The sequence below is a fragment of the Hibiscus syriacus genome, unplaced genomic scaffold, assembly GCF_006381635.1.
Source record: "Hibiscus syriacus cultivar Baekdansim isolate YM2019G1 unplaced genomic scaffold, ASM638163v2 tig00110163_pilon, whole genome shotgun sequence".
In the NCBI taxonomy this organism is placed as follows: Eukaryota; Viridiplantae; Streptophyta; class Magnoliopsida; order Malvales; family Malvaceae; genus Hibiscus; species Hibiscus syriacus.
In genome coordinates, this window is record NW_024062610.1 from 1907085 (window position 1) to 1924527 (window position 17443).

Genomic DNA, 17443 nt, shown 5'->3' on the forward strand with positions numbered 1-17443 from the left:
TGCAGACTCTATTTCTGCCTCTTATAAATCTTTGCCAAGAAAGACTTCAACACTGCTTGCATTGCTTTGCTAGGATGAGCATAGATTGAGGTTACAAGTTTCTCTTAGCTTGAGCTTTCGTACTACTCAAATACACCCTGTCCCTGTCAATAATGATAACAGTAGCAAACAAATCAACCATTTCCTGCTTTTTTTTCTATGTTGCAAGAAGAAATCTAGAATAATATCAAACCTTGATATTAAGCTCATTGTATAGAGCCCTCACTTTAGCAACATTGACAGGAACTGGTTTCCCGTAGTTTTCCTGGGAGCACACCATAACATCAAATGAGTAACAAAACCTTATCAAATTTTATTAGCAAATAACAAAACTGACAGAACTGTTCCAATCTTACATATAATACTTTCTTTTGCTCCTCGTTACAGATTTCCAATGCTTTAACCACCAACCAAGAGCACTTAAAAATCTTCAATGTCGGTTCCAATCTGAGATTGCGCAGAGTCTGAGTAAGACTGTGCATAAAACAAACTACAAGTGCTTTCAAAGTTTCAGTGGAAGAATTTTAGTTCCATACTCCATATCTCACCTTACCAATGGTCTCAGGTCGCCAAAGCAATCCAATAGTCATCCTGCAAACATGGAGAAAATCAAATTTAGCATGTTGGATCTGGTGAAAAAGGAAGAGCATTGACTCCACCTACCAAGAAAGCAGATCGAAAGCACATTTGGGAATCATAAATTATGCTGAGTAATGCCTAAAATAAACTTTCTAAAAGCTCCATTTAAATCACAGATCTCTAAAAGTTCAATAGAGCCTGTGACAGGTTTTAACACCTAAACTATTAAATTTATTGAATTCAGCTTTCAGTTCTCTCATGTATCCACTTTATTTGCAGAATAAAATTGTATATGCTAAAAGTTGGACGAATTTGGCCAGATATTACCTGTACTTGGAAGTAGATTCCCATGTCAACAAGAATGTCAACAAGAATGTTCTTTACATCGATGTGATTGTCAAGATTTTCACCCGCCATAACCAGTGCACATGAAACCTGCGTTCATTCAGGTGATATAAGAGGCAGGTTGCTCATACAACCATCAGACTCAGAAGTAAATGATTAAATGTATTAAGAGAAAGTGTCGTATGTAAATTTATTAGATGTAAGTGCCACCCAGAATGATATATGGAGAAATAGAAACAATATGGTTGGTCTGAAAGGTGATATAGCCAGTAAAGCAGAGGCTCATTAATCCAACTAACAAACTACGTACATAAGCATGTGTAAAGAATATCCAAGAGTACATGCAAGATGCAAGGAGAACATGTGCTTTATCGATTTGGCAGAATTTGAGTTACTAGGCCTGGAGCAATATCGTTAGAACGGTAGCCATGTCCCTTTCTAAAACAGTGCAGAAGAAAAGACTGCAAACAATTCAATGTGCACGCTTCAAGTGAAATGGAGACTGATACTCACAGGAAGATAAAAAGAATAATAGGCAGTCTTGAACTGAACAATGCGTCGGTGCCTGGAGATATTTAACCAAAATATAGATGAGGACATACATAAGAACTACTACCGGAAAGAGTTGAAATGGAAAACTGAAACAAGGCGAAAGATGGAATTTAATCGCTGTTTGAGTAACAATATAATAAATCACTCTTTCATTACCCTTATCCCGAAAAAGATGAGCTCAGAAAGTATTGAGGACTTTAGACCGATTAGCCTAGTCGGAGGGCTTTATAAGATTTTATCGAAGGTGTTATCTAGGAGATTACGGCGATGTATGGATGCAGTAGTTGGCCCTTCCCAATTCTCCTTCATTCTAGGGAGGCATATTATGGATTGTTCGTGTTGTGCAATCTACCAATAACTAATCAAAGAACGAACACAGAACAAGAATCCAGAAAACAAACCAGAAAATCAAGAACACCAAAATATTTACGTGGTTCGGTCAGTGTGACCTACATCCACAGGAAGGAATCAATTTCACCAAAGCAAACGAAACAAGATTACAAGATTTAGAACCAGAAGTAAGAACTCTCTCTAAATCTCTCAATACAATTTGATCCCTCCTTTTTTAACCCTCTCAACTCACTTACATCTTTATTTATAACTAAAGACCCTCTCCAAGTTGATCGGTTCAACAACCAACTGTCAAAGTCAATGACAGTTATAACTGAATTAGTTTTGGCTTCCATCTGTCGCAACCACCTTTTGATTTATACCATTGCCTTATTCCAGTAACTTGTAAGTCATTTCAACAATTCTCCACCTTGACTCTCAATTACAAACCTCCAAAAAAGATTCCCTCCTCTCAGCCCCAAAGGGCTTTCACTTCTCAGTTGAGTTCACTAAGTCCAGATAGTGTCTGAACTTAGCTACTGGCAGTGCCTTTGTGAGCATGTCAGCTGGATTTTCTTCAGTGGGTATCTTCTTCACTATTATCGAACCTTTAGCAACAACATCCCCCACAAAATGGAGTTTCACGTCTATATGTTTAGATCTCTCGTGAAAGACCTGGTTCTTTGTCAAGTGGATTGTGCTTTGATTATCACAGAACACGGTTACAACCTTCTGCTGTATACCAAGTTCTTCAACCATGCCCTTTAGCCACATAGCCTCCTTAATTGCTTCTGTCACAGCAATGTATTCAGCCTCAGTTGTTGAAAGAGCTACAACAGATTGGAGATTGGATTTCCAGCTGACTGCAATACCAAAGACTGTGAAAACGAATCCGGTTAGTGACTTCCTAGTGTCAATGCTCCCTGCATAATCAGAGTCCACATAGCCAACCACTTTCTCCCTTTCATTTTCTTGTTTCTTAAACAACAGTCCTAACTCAATAGAACCCCTTAAGTATCTCAGGGTCCACTTCAAAGCTTCCCAGTGAGCTTGTCCAGGATTTGCCATGAATCTGCTTATAACACTGACAGCGTAAGCCAAGTCTGGTCTGCTGCTTATAACACTGACAGCGTAAGCCAAGTCTGGTCTACAGCAAACCATTCCATACATAATGCTACCAACCCCACTAGCATAAGGGACACTCTCCATGTATTTTTTTTCATCTTCACTCTCAGGTGCTTGAGAGTTTGACAATCTAAAATGTTGGCCAATTGGTGTTGTAACCTGCTTGGCCTTATTCATGTTGAACCTTATTAATACTTTCTGAATATATGACATCTGGGACAAGAACAGTCTGTTTTTCTTTCTATCTCTTGTGATTTCCATCCCTAAGATCTTCGTAGCAGGCCCCAAATCCTTCATATCAAATTCTGAGTTGAGCATATCTTTAATTTCTTGGACTTCCTCCTTGCTCTTGCTAGCTACTAACATATCATCCACATATAGGAGCAGATAAGTACTTATTTCACCATCTTGCTTCTTCATGTATACACAGCTGTCATAACTGCTTCTAACAAAACCAATCCTTAACATAAATTCATCAAATCTTTTATACCATTGTCTTGGGCTTTGTTTAAGTCCATACAGTGATTTCTTTAGTAAGCAGACTTTGTCCTTGGTTTCAAGAGTGCAATACCCATCTGGCTGGTCCATATAGATAGTTTCTTCTAACTCTCCATGTAAGAAAGCAATTTTAACATCTAATTGCTCCAGTTCCAAGTCATATTGAGCAACTAGTGCTAAAATCAACCTGATTGAGCAATGTTTTACAACCGGTGAAAAAAATTCGCTAAAGTCAATTCCTTCGACCTGTGTAAATCCCTTTGCAACAAGCCTGGCTTTATACCTGGCCTTTTCAACACTTGGTATGCCCTCCTTCTTTTTGAATATCCATTTGCAACCTACTACTCGTTGGTTCTTTGGTATGTTCACAAGCTCCCAGGTTTTATTTTTCATCAGAGAAGCTATTTCCTCATCCATTGCTTTAGTCCACTTATGTCTTTCCTTACTTTTCAGTGCTTCTTTGAAGTTGTTTGGTTCAGCCTCTTCAATCTCTTCTGCAACATTCAATGCGTAAGAGATCAGGTCTGCATGGCCATATTTGTCTGGTGGTCTGATGGTTCTTCTTTGTCTATCTCTCACCAGATTGTAGTCATCCAATCTGGTTTCCGGTTCAGCTTCTTGTTGGTTTTCTCCATCTTGATCATGCACTCCAGTCCTTTGATCAGCCATTGTTTTCTGTTGATGCAGCTCCACCTCAATTGGAATGCCCTCCTTAGTAACACTGTTCTTAATAACATAAATTTGCAGGTTCGCCATTTTGGACTCATCAAATACCACATCTCTACTAACGATACATTTCTGTTGGCCAGGCTCCATACACCACAGTTTATAACCCTTGGTTCCTTGTGGATAGCCAATAAAAATACACCTCAAAGCTCTTGCCTCCAATTTATCTTGTTTGATGTGAGCATATGCTAAACATCCAAAGACTTTGAGGTTGCTGTAGTTAATTGGTTTCCCATACCACATTTCCAAAGGGGTCTTCATTCCAATAGCTGTCGATGGGCATCTGTTAATAAGATAACAAGCTGTTGACACAGCTCCACCCCAAAAACTTTTGGGTAAACCAGCATTCAGTAGCATGCATCTCACTCTCTCTAGGAGAGTTCTATTCATCCTCTCGGCTAATCCATTCTGCTGAGGAGTATTTCGAACTGTCTTGTGCCTTGTAATGCCATTTTTCCTGCACAACTCATTAAACTGCTCTGAAAAATATTCCAGGCAATTGTCAGTTCTCAAATGCTTCAATTTTGTTTCCATCTTGTTTTCAATGAGTTAACCAGTACTTGAACCGTTCAAAAGCTTCATCTTTTGTTTTTAGAATGAAAACCCACACTCTTCTAGTGTAATCATCTATGACAGACAGAAAATACCTCCCACCTCCATGTGTTTGTGTTCTAGCAGGACCCCATAGATCACTGTGTACATAGTCTAATGGTTTCTTTGTTGTATGAGTTCAAGTGGAGAACTTTACTCTAGTTGCCTTCCCCAACACACATTGTTCACAAAATTCCAATTTATTAATCTTGTCATCACCTAACAGGTTCTGTTTAGATAGTTCTTGTAGGCCCCTCTCGCTTACATGTCCCAATCTCATGTGCCATAGTCTAGCTTTGTCAGTTTCAGATTGAACTACATTTGACGAGTTACCAATCACAGTTCTTCCAATTAGTGAATATAGACCATTACTTCTAACTCCTTTCATGACAATTAAAGAGCCTTTAGTTACTCGTATTCAACCATTTTTTGCCTTAAAAGAATAGCCACTTGATTCTAACATTCCTAAAGAAATCAAATTCCTTTTAAGTTCTGGTATATACCTGACATGTTGCAGTATTCTTTCAGCTCCATCAAACATCCTTATCCTGATTGTTCTACTACCAACCACCTTGCATGCTTTATTGTCTCCAAGTAGTACAGTTCCACCATTTACCAGTTGGAGTGTCTCAAACCAATCTTTATGAGGACACATATGGAAGGAGCAACCTGAGTCAAGAATCCATTCTTTGCTTGGTTCTGATTCAGTAATTGCCAAAGCTTCAGCCGAATCATAGCCATCAGAGACTACACTTACTTCTTCTGAATCTTTTGGCTTTTCTTGATTATTTTTCTTTCTGTCAGGACAATTCCTTTTGAAGTGGCCTTCTTTATGGCAGTGGTAACACTTGAACGGTCCCTTTGATGACTGATTTCCATTTTTCTTTCCTTTTCTCGATCTTGATCTGTTCTGATTGTTCCTCTTGTCTCTTCTATCTGATCTTCCTCTAACAGTAAGACTATCTCCACTGTTCTCCTCATTCATATCATGTTTCTTTTGAAGCTCTTTGGCTCTAATCAGCGATTGAACCTCATCTAGTGATTGTCTGCACTCTTCCATAAAGCATTGCATCTTTGAAATGCTCATAACTCTTGGGTATAGAGTTTAACAACAGTAAAGCCTTATCCTCGTCCTCCATCTTGACATCAATGTTTTCAAGATCATCTATGATCTTAGTAAACTCATCAATCTGCTCTGAGATTAATTTCTCTTTATGCATCTTGAAGGAGTACAGACGTTGTTTTAAGAAGAGTCTGTTGGCTAGAGATTTAGTCATATAGAGCAATTCAAGTTTAGCCCAGAGAACCTGAGCCGTTGTCTCTCTTGACACTTCCCTCAGAGCTTTATCACCTAGGCTCAGAATTATCGCGCTGTGAGCCTTTTCCAAGATACTATTTCTTTCTTTTTCGGGCATTTCAGTAGGCAACGCTATTGGTCCTTGCAGTGCTTCCACAATTCCCTGTTGTACTAGAAGGGCTCTCATCTTCACTCTCCATAGGCCAAAGTCATTCTTTCCGGTGAATTTCTCGATATCAAACTTGGCAGATCCCATCGTCGTTGATTTGTTCCCACAGACAACGCCACTTGTTGTGCAATCTACCAATAACTAATCGAAGAACGAACATAGAACAAGAATCCAGAAAACAAACCAGAAAATCAAGAACACCAAAATATTTACGTGGTTCGATCAGTGTGACCTACATCCACAGGAAGGAATCAATTTCAGTAAAGTAAACGAAACAAGATTACAAGATTTAGAACCAGAAGTAAGAACTCTCTCTAAATCTCTCAATACAATCTGATCTCTCCTTTTTTAACCCTCTCAACTCACTTACATCTTTATTTATAACTAAAGACCCTCTCCAAGTTGATCGGTTCAACAACCAACTGTCAAAGTCAATGACAGTTATAACTGAGTTAGTTTTGGCTTTCAACTGTCGCAACCACCTTCTGATTTATACCATTGCCTTAATCCAGTAAATTGTGAGTCATTTCAACAGTTCGTTTATTGCGAAAGAGGGGATTGATTGTTGGAGAAGAAAAGGTCTTGAATGAATAGTATTCAAGGTTGACTTCAAGAGAGCTTATGACTCAATTGATTGGAGTCAATTACTGAAAATTATGGATTGTATGGGGTTTGGGCAGAGGTGGATATCTTGGATGAAAATGTGCTTGTCTTCGACTTCAATTTCAGTGAATGGTTCTCCTATGGATGAGTTTCGGATTGTGAGGGTATTCGACAGGGTTGCTATCTTTCTCCTCTTCTTTTTAATTTGGTCAGCAAATTATTGAGCTTGATGTTGTCAAAGGCTGTGAGTTTAGGTTTGTTTAGAGGTTTTGTGATTGGAAGTCAGGGTAATTCTTTTGAGCTCTCTCACCTCCAATTTACAGACGAGCTATTGATTTTTTGTAACGTTTCGATCGGGGAGTTAAAGAATGTGAGTAGGGTGCTTTTTATCTTTGAGATGATGTCTGACTTGCAAATTAATTTATCCAAGAACAGGTTTTACATAATCAACGTGAATGAAAGGATTCTTAGTGAGTGGGTTGCTACAATAGGGTGTACATAGGTTCCTTCCCAATAAATTATTTGGGGTTACCTCTTGGAGCGAAGAAAAATTCGGCATCATTATGGGACCCGATTATTCAAAAGTTTTACACGAAATTGGCTGGGTGGAAGGCAGCTTCATTGTTTATTGCTGGTAGAGTTGTGTTGATAAAATATGTTCTTTGCTTCCCTGCCAATATATTTTATGTCAATTTTCAGAATGCTGAGTTGTGTATCGAATAGACTTAATTCAATTATGGCAAAATTTCTTTGGGGGGATTCAATTGATAAAAGCAGAATTCATTGGTTAAATTGGTTTACCGTTTGCAAGCTTAAGGCTTTGGGAGGGCTTGGGGTTCCAAATTTAGAGCTTATGAACAGAGCGTGAGAAAATGGGCGTGGAAATTTGCAAATGATAAAAACTTCTGGTGGAAAAGGATTATTTGCTGCAATAACAAAATTGATCCGAATTCAATGGGGTTGGGAAATTCGGCCTCTTACAAAGCATCTTGGATATGGAAGGGGATTGTTAAAAATTACTGCTCGGATGATGATTTTGGAGTTTGTTTGCGGAGTAATCTTCAAATGAAGGTGGGCAATAGGGATTCAATTTTGTTTTGGCATGATGCTTGGCTTGATGGAGTTCCGTTGAAAGAGCATTTTCCAAGGTTGTTCACTCTTTCAAATAACAAGGAGGGAAAGATTGTTGATTTCAAGAAATCAAACTCTTCAGGTTGTTTTTAGGACATTCCTATGAGAAGAAATCTTGTCGATTGAGAGATGGTGCAATGGAATGATCTTATTTCATTGGTGTATAATTTTAATCCCTCGCCTTTGATTGATGACAACCTTGTGTGGTTAGGAGAAGGAGATGATCGTTTTTCAGTTAAATCTTGCCTTAGAATCCTTCTTGACAGTTCGGATGACAGTTTTTTGTGGTTAAGACACGTGTGGTCTGGTGTGACTCCTCCTAAGGTCGAATCTTTTGTCTGGCAGGTGGTTCACAAGAAGGTAGCAGTCAAAGTGGATTTAATTAAACGTGGGGTGCAAGGGATTGAAGATCCATCTTGTCAATTTTAAGGGTTGGTTCCGAAAACTGTTTTTCATTTGTTTGTTTCGTGTAAAGTGTCATGGGGTTTATAGGGGATTTTTTGCGTCTTTGGAATGTTTCTTTTGCTATTCCTGAGTGTCATGCTGCGTTGATTTCCGTTTGGTTTAACCTTGTGTCTCGATCGATCATTTGGGGTTCATCCCATAAGTCATTTTGTGGTCAATTTGGAAGATGAAGAATGAGATCGCTTTTAACAAAGGGAAGCTAGATTTTCCCATGTTATCTTTTCTCACGAAGTATAGAGTAAAAACATGGTTTTCTTCAAAGTTTCCTAAAATGTTGATTTCTTTTGATAGCCTAGTAGGGAATCTTTCATTAGCTGATTGTGTTTCGAGTTCTAAAAGAATCCTTTTAGATTTTGTGAGCTGGTCTCCCCAGAGTGGCAACATGGTTTAATTTTGGTCATTGTTGAGGTGGTAGATTGAGTTTGGTGGTATTGTACTCTTTTTGTACTTGGTATTTATGCAATAAAATTTTGAGATACTTTTTTCCTCCTTCCAATGTCCGTTGAGGCACTCTTGTAGCTTGACGGTTATGAAGAGGTTTTTAACGAGGCCTCACTTTTTATCAAAAAAAAAAGTAACAATATAATAACAGGTCAGTTATCACTTGCTTTACGCATAATAGTTGTACAACTATATTTTCTTGAAACAAATAATAGCTAAAGTTTCACTCACTTAGACAATGAGTATTTGGATAGATCCTTTTCTCCTTCAATTGTTGTGATCAGATCTATCATCTGTCCTGAAGCTGTTTGGAACTCCACCTATGTAAGACAATATGTCAAAAAACTTGGGATAATTTTTGAATGAAGAGAATCTAAGATGCATCCAAATTCATCACCTCATTAAACAGATCTATAAGATCTACAAAGTAAGGGTTCCCACGAAAGTGATTTTTGAGAATTCTGCCGATGTGATTGCGAAGTAGAACTCCATCATTTACAGCAATCAAACCAACCTACAAGTAGTTCAACCGAAGACAAATTATTTTTGGCAGATGGGAAATATAAACAGAAGGAAAGATGACTTGGTACAAGGTACAGACTTAGCACATACCTTAGGCACTCTAAACCAACAAGGCTGGCCACGCCTGGTGTGAGAGTTATCCATTATGTCATCAAGAACAAGAAAATAAGCCTGAAGCTGCAGTTTTTGTTCGTCATTATGTTATGTTAATATGGAAAAAAATGATAAACGAACATTAGAGAGTGATTTAGAGGGATACCCATTCAATACACCAACCGAGAGTCCACGATTTAGTTTCCCTGAAAACAGGAAACAGACAAGTTAAAGTGAATCAAGATCCGAGCCAAAAAGAACTTACAAAACAAACCGAGTCAAAGAGTACTAGTTATATTACTTCCGGGTACATTGTACTCCAGCATCTGCAGGGGTAAAGTAGATTGGACGGTAAAAAAAGAAGCATTTTTAAGAAGAAAAAAAACATGACGACATGTATAGTCTGTTATATAGACGCATAAGGAAGGGGGAGAAAGTGGAATACCCGATCAACCCATTGACGAGATTTATCAGTAAACTCGAAAGAAGGGTCCTGAAGAGCTCCGATTTGAGTTGAGAATACACACTGAGAAATGCTGACCCGAGCTCCGCCATTAGCGCAGAGCCAAGATTTTGAAAGACCCAGTGTCTTTTCCTCAATAGTTTCTTCTACAATGATTGTTACTGTACCTTCTCTCCTCTAAACAAGTAGAGTGAAGCAGCACATAAGTAATTGACAAATTGCTTATTGGTATTTATAAATGGGTGAGGGGAGTGGAAAAAGAAAGAAGGAAATCTGAAATCTGAAATAATAATGTTTTACGTAATTATTTTATCATATTTATTAAAAAATAATAATAAAATTAGTAGTATGTTTCCTTAATTGTATATTAAGACTGTTGTACGGATATTTTTTCGATAGGAGAAGTTCTACCATGCAATAACTTTAATATACGGTTAAGAAATACGTTATCGATTATGTTATTATTTTTTTAATAAATTCGGTAAAAAATTACCTAAAATATTATTATTTTTACATAAAACATTAATATTTTTAACATTTTCGGTAAAATACCTAATAATAACAAAATTAATATAAAAAAATAATACTTTAGGTAGCGTTTTACCGGATATATTAATAAAATCAGTAAAACGTCTAATAATAACAAAATCGATAAAAAAATAATATTTTAGGTAATTTTTTATAAGATTTATTAAAATAATAATAATAAAATCAATAACATATTTCTTTAGTTATATATTAAGACTGACGCACGTAATATTCGAATAGGTAATTGACTCCAGACTCTCACTTAAATATGGATTAGGATTGTGGTGGGCGGCCGAGCTTGGACTTGGCGTTAGTTAAATTTCAACTTCATTCAAGCTTCGGAAGCCACAATTTGGCGGCGCTTATGTATCATTAATATCCGATTCACGTGGACAAACATATATTAAAAAATTAATTTTCAAATAAATTAATATAATCAAAAATAGAAGACAAATATAAGATATAAATAAGGGTAAACTATACTAATGACAACCCAACTATAGTCCCTTTTTATTTTGACCACCATTTTTGAATTCTTGTCAATCAGTCACCTAACTATTTAAATGTATTTAATCAGACTGTCATTAATATTTAATGTAAGTACTGACGTGACAGTTAATAAAGTTGATATAATTATATATTTGGTCACTATTACTTATATATTCTCTCACTTTGGTCCCAATTTAATAAATTAAGAATATAAGATTCCACTAAAACATAAGATATATATTACATGCAGTCAAATTATAACCAAACAATTAGCTTGGCCCAGTGGTTGAGCTCCCCCTTTAATCCCAAGTAACCTGGGTTTGATTCCAAGCTATCTTCCTCTTTAGTTATTTAATTTTCTTTCCACAAGTGGGTGACACTTGGTAGAAAATAAATATATTAAATTAAATTAAAATAAATTTAATCATTAAATTCAATGGTGAAACATGACACTATCCAATTGGAAGATTGATGTTATTTTAATTTATTAAATTTGGGACCAAATCAAGAGAATATATAAGTAACATTGACCAAATATGTAATTATATCAATTTCATTAACTGCCACGTCAGTACTTCCGTTAATGTTAACCACAGTTGGCCTGATTGAATGCATTTAAATAGTTAGGTGGCATGATTGATAAGAATTCAAAAATGGTAGTTAAAATGAAAAGGGGTTATAGTTAGGTGTCACTGGTATAGTTTACCCATAAAATAATTAAAAATAAGTTTATTAATATTTCAGGTATTTTATTTTTTCTAAAAATATAGTGTGATTCTTATATCCTTTATATTTAATGTAGCTCTAAAATGGAGAAAATTAATTGATTTTTAACTAAGAACATCGAACGTTTTATATTATGATGTTAACGTGATTGTTCATAATACTAAATTTCACCTCGAAATCAGGAGATAATATGAGTCATTCATCAAAAAATACATCTGAAACTTCCCAAACTGTTAAAATATTCTCCAACTTAACCTTAAATGCTCGAGTGTTTATCACATTAACCAAATAAGCTAACAAGCCTTTTAATATCTATTTTCTTAGCAGTTACTGCTGATATCATATTGGGCAATGATTTCATTTTTTCTCAGATTAATATTATTTCAAGACCTTTCACATCTTTCAAAATAATCACTCCATGCGACAACCTTCCTAACCATAATATAGAAGTAAACAAATCATGCCCAAATTATTCTCAAACTTATCAAATGACAATTTTATAAGTCTCACCGAGACATACCTCTTGTATATTTTTCGGACAATTTCTAATTATCTGCTTTACTCAGATACTATAACCCAGCGGGTTCATCGCTATTAGATCATTATCAAAGGGTTTCATCAGAATACCTTTTTCTCTAACTGAATTCGTACTAACATAGAAAAAAGTCGAACCCAAATAAATCAGAATTAGTATAGACTCATCTTCCACTATCATCTCACTTAACTGATGATAATCTATGTATGGCCACTTAAAATCATCTTTCTTACTTTAAACTTTTAGCTGATAAGTTACTTACTTACTCTTGCTCTCTAGCCCTAAAGATTTAGTCTTTAATCTACTACTCAAAATTAAACCATTTCAAACATCTCTCAAATTAGCTTAAAACTTAACTTGTACACTTTCATCGAAAATTTAAAACATTTCTATAGAAACCCCAAAATCATCAGTAAATTCCATGATCTCTAAATCTTCATCAGTCTCAAATTATACATAGTGTACAACTAAAAAGTTTTACACATTTTTATATAAGGGGAAATCAAATGTTGAGATTTATAGTAAGAAATGAGAAGATATTCACTAGGAAAAAAACAAAGAGTTAATCTCAGCATTTGATTTATTCTCATTCAATGATCCTAAAAAGATGCAAAACTAAAAATTTTACACTAGATGTAAATGGATCCTAATCCATATATATATGTGTGTATCAGATTGGATACGAGTTTTATTTTTAAAAAATAGGTCAGGTTCCAATTTACTAAAAACTACATAATATATTTTTTAGTTATTATTTAAATATTATTTTTGTGAATCATATAATAATTATTTGTTGAGTACAACACTTAAGTGTTATCTTTTTCTGGTCCCAAGTTCACCCCTCCAAATTTATTCATAGTTTTGTTATTTTTTAACAAATAACAATAAAATGATGACACAAGTTGTCATCTTATTGGAAAATTATATTTATTAATATTTTTATAAATATTAAGAGTTAGTTTATTAAATTAAAGCTAAATCAATATTATATATATAAATTTTTAAGAACAAACTATTATTATATGAGACAATGTCATTATTTAGGTTAATATTTAAAATGAAATAAAAATATAATATTGGCGGTGAAAATGTTAGAAAAACAGTTCAATCGTCAAACCATTCATAATTCATAAACCCCGTAATAATTAGTTGACGAAAAATAAGATGTCAACTTCTTCGGGTAACCTTTCCTTTCCAAAGAAGCAAGCAATCCCCAACTCTCCCTATATAGTTTCTTCTCGCCCTGTCTAAAGAAAAACAATCGATTTGTTTTGTGCATCTCTGTTTTTTGAGGTCTTAGCTACGAGAACAACGATGTCCAATATATTTTCATCTAAGAAGGCTGCAAACATGGTTGTAGTTGCCATGGTCATTGGCATTGTTTTGGCTCTGATGGCATCATCGGCGTCAGGAAAAACAGCCGGAAGAGGTGGCGGTCACGGCCGCAGAGGAGGCCGGTTTACGAAAGGCCAGGGACACCCAAGGTCATCCGCCGTTGCATTGGACCCTGGCTCTGCTTTTGGCTTCGTTCAACTTATGCCCTTTCTATTTCCCGTTTTCTTTTTCGTTTAGGAAGTACTGCGCCACCCTTTATTTTCCAGCCATTTGTGATGACTTTTGTTGTACGCCACGTGGTTTTATGATTTGCCAGCAGCTTTGAGCATGCATTGCAAGTCTTGTAGGAATATTAAACTGTTTAATTAATGCCGATTGCCTATTCAAATCTTCCATGCATGGATTTTGTTTATTTCTATAATCACGTTTTGGGTCCGGCACAACCAGCTATCTTTCCTTCCCCCCTACTGCCTTAGAATCGAAACCAAGGATCAATACACACTTACTCTATGCCTACAAATTTGTCCGCGTTTCCACCTGAAAGTTTTCACCCAAGAACCGAGAGAGATGATAGGAAAGAAGCTAAGCTGTAAAATTAGCTTACATTTCATTCGACTTGCAAACATATCTCGGCGGGAAAGCTTCTGTGCCTAATCAATTTTTTAAAAAAACTTTTGCAAGTCTGATCAAATTTTTTTTAATATTTTGAGTTTATGATTTAATTTTCAAAATGTTTAACCAATTTAATGCGATTTTTTATTATACTTTATAGGGAGCTTAATTAAAGATTTTAAAAATTAATTCTTAATAAGATTTTTTATAAAAATTCCACCCTGTTCGGGGATGCTCGAATTCATCCACCGTACCGGTGATCATGATGTGCAGTGTTTTTTTCTTCTTTTCATTATCATCATTTTATGCATTTTTAGCAAACAATAGTGATCAGAAAGTCTTAGTCTCTAAAGCATAAAAATTACACCTTAAATATGGAAATGAAGTAGAAGTCGCCCCAGGTGCAAGTCGACATAAAGAAAGAGTTCATTGACTTAATTAGTGTCACCTGATTAGCTAAGCACTCAAGAAACAAATATCAAAATCACAGCAAGCATTTCTTTATCCTCGATGACTACAATCATAGCTGCAGCGTGCGGCTTCCTCATTTATGCTGCAGGGCATATGGTTCCCCATTTGTCACTGCAGCCTGTGACGAGCCTGCATTGGACTCATCCTTGAGATATCCTCCCATGGTTCCATTCCCGAAGAAGCAATTGCCATGGCGATGGTGATGCCCCATGTGATAGGTAGAAGGTGCATAAGCACCAACCCCTAAAGCTCCATAATCAACTACTCTTTTCACCACCGGCTCACCCCTGATTGATCCACGCTCACCCTCCAGCTCTCGGTAGCGATTGAGGTATACCGTCAAAGGTTCCATGTAGTCGTCGAAGCCTAGCTTACTCATTGCCCACAGGACATCCTCAGCGGTGATGGTCTTGCGTTGCTCACGTTGGCAGTGCTCATTGGCTTCGCAGGTGATGAAGCTGATGTACTCGGACACACATTCTTGGATTGTTTCTTTGCATTATCGGATATTTTGTCGTGAGGAGGGAGAATCTTGCGCATGATCCTGATAACATTAGCGATTGGCATGAAGCGATCTTGTTCTCTCACGGTGCACTCGTTGTCATCAGAGTTTGAGTGGTGATTGTTTGTATGGTTGGCTTCACCCATTCTCATGTTCATCTCCAGCACCTTCAATCCTGGACCAAACAAACATTCTCAACCTTTTTTCAGACATAAGACACTATAAGGACAAGGAGAGGAAGAGTGAACCCCTGATCACTAGGCCGCTACTAGCCTACTAGGGTGCATGGGACAAAATATGTTAAATTTCAATGAACACGATTGAAGCCAGGTGAAGACCGGGCCCAGTGAGTTAAAAAAAATTATCCACGAGCCATGACACCAGAGGACCTTTTTTCACCGTATAGAAGGCTCTGTGTGTATTCGGGTTTTATAATACGCAGTTAAGCAAGCAAAAGGCGGGTTAGGAACCGAGAGTTGTTTAAGCTGAAAAGTTTTGTTCGACTTAAATTTGAAGTTTTGAAATAGAGATGCTGCCTTTATTCATTTGGCCTAGAATGAATGCATGGCTGCCACTTGTTCTGGTGGAGTCAAGTGCCAATGCGTTAACAATTGTATTCACGCTTGCCGTGAGCCATTTGCTTTGGTTAAGTTAGTTTCCATCATCTTGTTTCTCAAAGAACCACCAGACAGAAAATCGAGCAGCGGTACGCGACCCGATCGATGAAGAAGTCGGAGAAAATTAGAAAGACGGACATTATCATCGACCATTGAAAAACACATCAAAAAGATAAGGAAAACTCTATGGCATCAAATAAGAAAGTAAGAAACAAGGAAAACTGAAGAGACCATCAGCATGTTAATATCGATGCATCAAATAGTATCAGTTGCATGCAAGAGTTCCTGATGAGCTACCAGATAAGGGGTGGATATATAGTAGGATCATCTCATAAAGAAGTATACATTATATAAAGATATATCGGAAGTGCAGCTGCATGTGGATAAAATCAACAAATTTACATAGATCCAAGCAGTAATTTTCACCATTTTTTTTTCAAGTTATGTACTTTACCAGTGGTATTGTCGGGGAGTTTACGGTAGCCGAGAAAGCCTCCGCGTTCTATCAGTCTCTCCTTTCTGGCTAACTCTACCCTAGCTGGATCCCCCTCTCGCTCTCTCACACGAAGACAATTTCAGGAGTAAATCTTCAGATCTTAGTTGATTTTTAATTTAAGAGGATAGCACTTGGCAATGTCTACAGTAATAGTGATGAAAAAAAAGTTATACCACGTGGCAAGGCCATGCCAACGATGCAATCTCCAAGACAGGAAAAATTATTTGATGGTATTCACATCATCCATAATTAGTGGAGGATCCAGAAATATTTTTGAAGGTGGACACACATATGCTAGTAAGACAAAACTTTTGAATGAATAAGCACAATTAAAATTTCAAGACAGACACCATTAGTAAAATAAGGAATTAACCAAAGAAAATTAAGATTTCAAGGTGGGCACGTGCCCACCTGGAACCATATGTTGCTCTGCCACTGTCCATGGTCTCGACCAATAATAATTTCTTATCTCATTTTTTTTCAAGGTGAATCTTCACTTCTTTCCTACATGTAAATAAAGAGTGAACAATTATTTGGAAGTTATTTTAAAATTTACGACTCTCATTCATTGGGACTATGGACAGTGGGTCTCTGCTGTGCGTAGGTGTTTCTGAGGAGAAGCTCAAATTGCTGCCTAGAAACCATAATCTTTACACTACTCCGTCCAAGGCAGCCTTGTTTTAAAATAACTATATGACTGGTCTTCTAGGGATACATACAAATTTTTAGAATTATAACAGTCTAATAATAGTTCACGTTTGCTCCCCTGTGCGTAGGTGTTTCTCCATAAACCCCATTACGTATGTGTTGGAACATTAAGCAATTACCTTTTTTCTCAGCTGTTATCGTATGTGTTGGAACTTTTTCTTCATTTTTTTACCAATAAAATTTCCCCAAAAGAAATTAACCTTTGCATGTTATTGTTCAGCAAAATGGAGCATAAAACTCTTTTAGTGCATTACTTTAGCAGCTATGACCCAGTAGGGTACTACCAATAAGGAGAAAAAAAGGTGCCCGTTAACAACCATGAAATCTATCACTTCGTGACAAAAACATTTTCCATTAACGGAATTTGAACTCGGGTCTCTCAGGTGAGAATTGGGTATCCTAACCAACTAGACTAAATGGGTTGTTAGCAAAAGCGAATAATATAAATTTTATCC

At 36.5% G+C, this 17443-nt stretch overlaps 2 pseudogenes; both read right to left on the reverse strand.

The window, feature by feature from the left end:
* Positions 1-122: 122 nt before the first annotated feature.
* Positions 123-10061, reverse strand: LOC120216796 (annotated as a pseudogene).
* Positions 10062-14738: 4677 nt separating this feature from the next.
* Positions 14739-16723, reverse strand: LOC120216797 (annotated as a pseudogene).
* Positions 16724-17443: the final 720 nt, after the last annotated feature.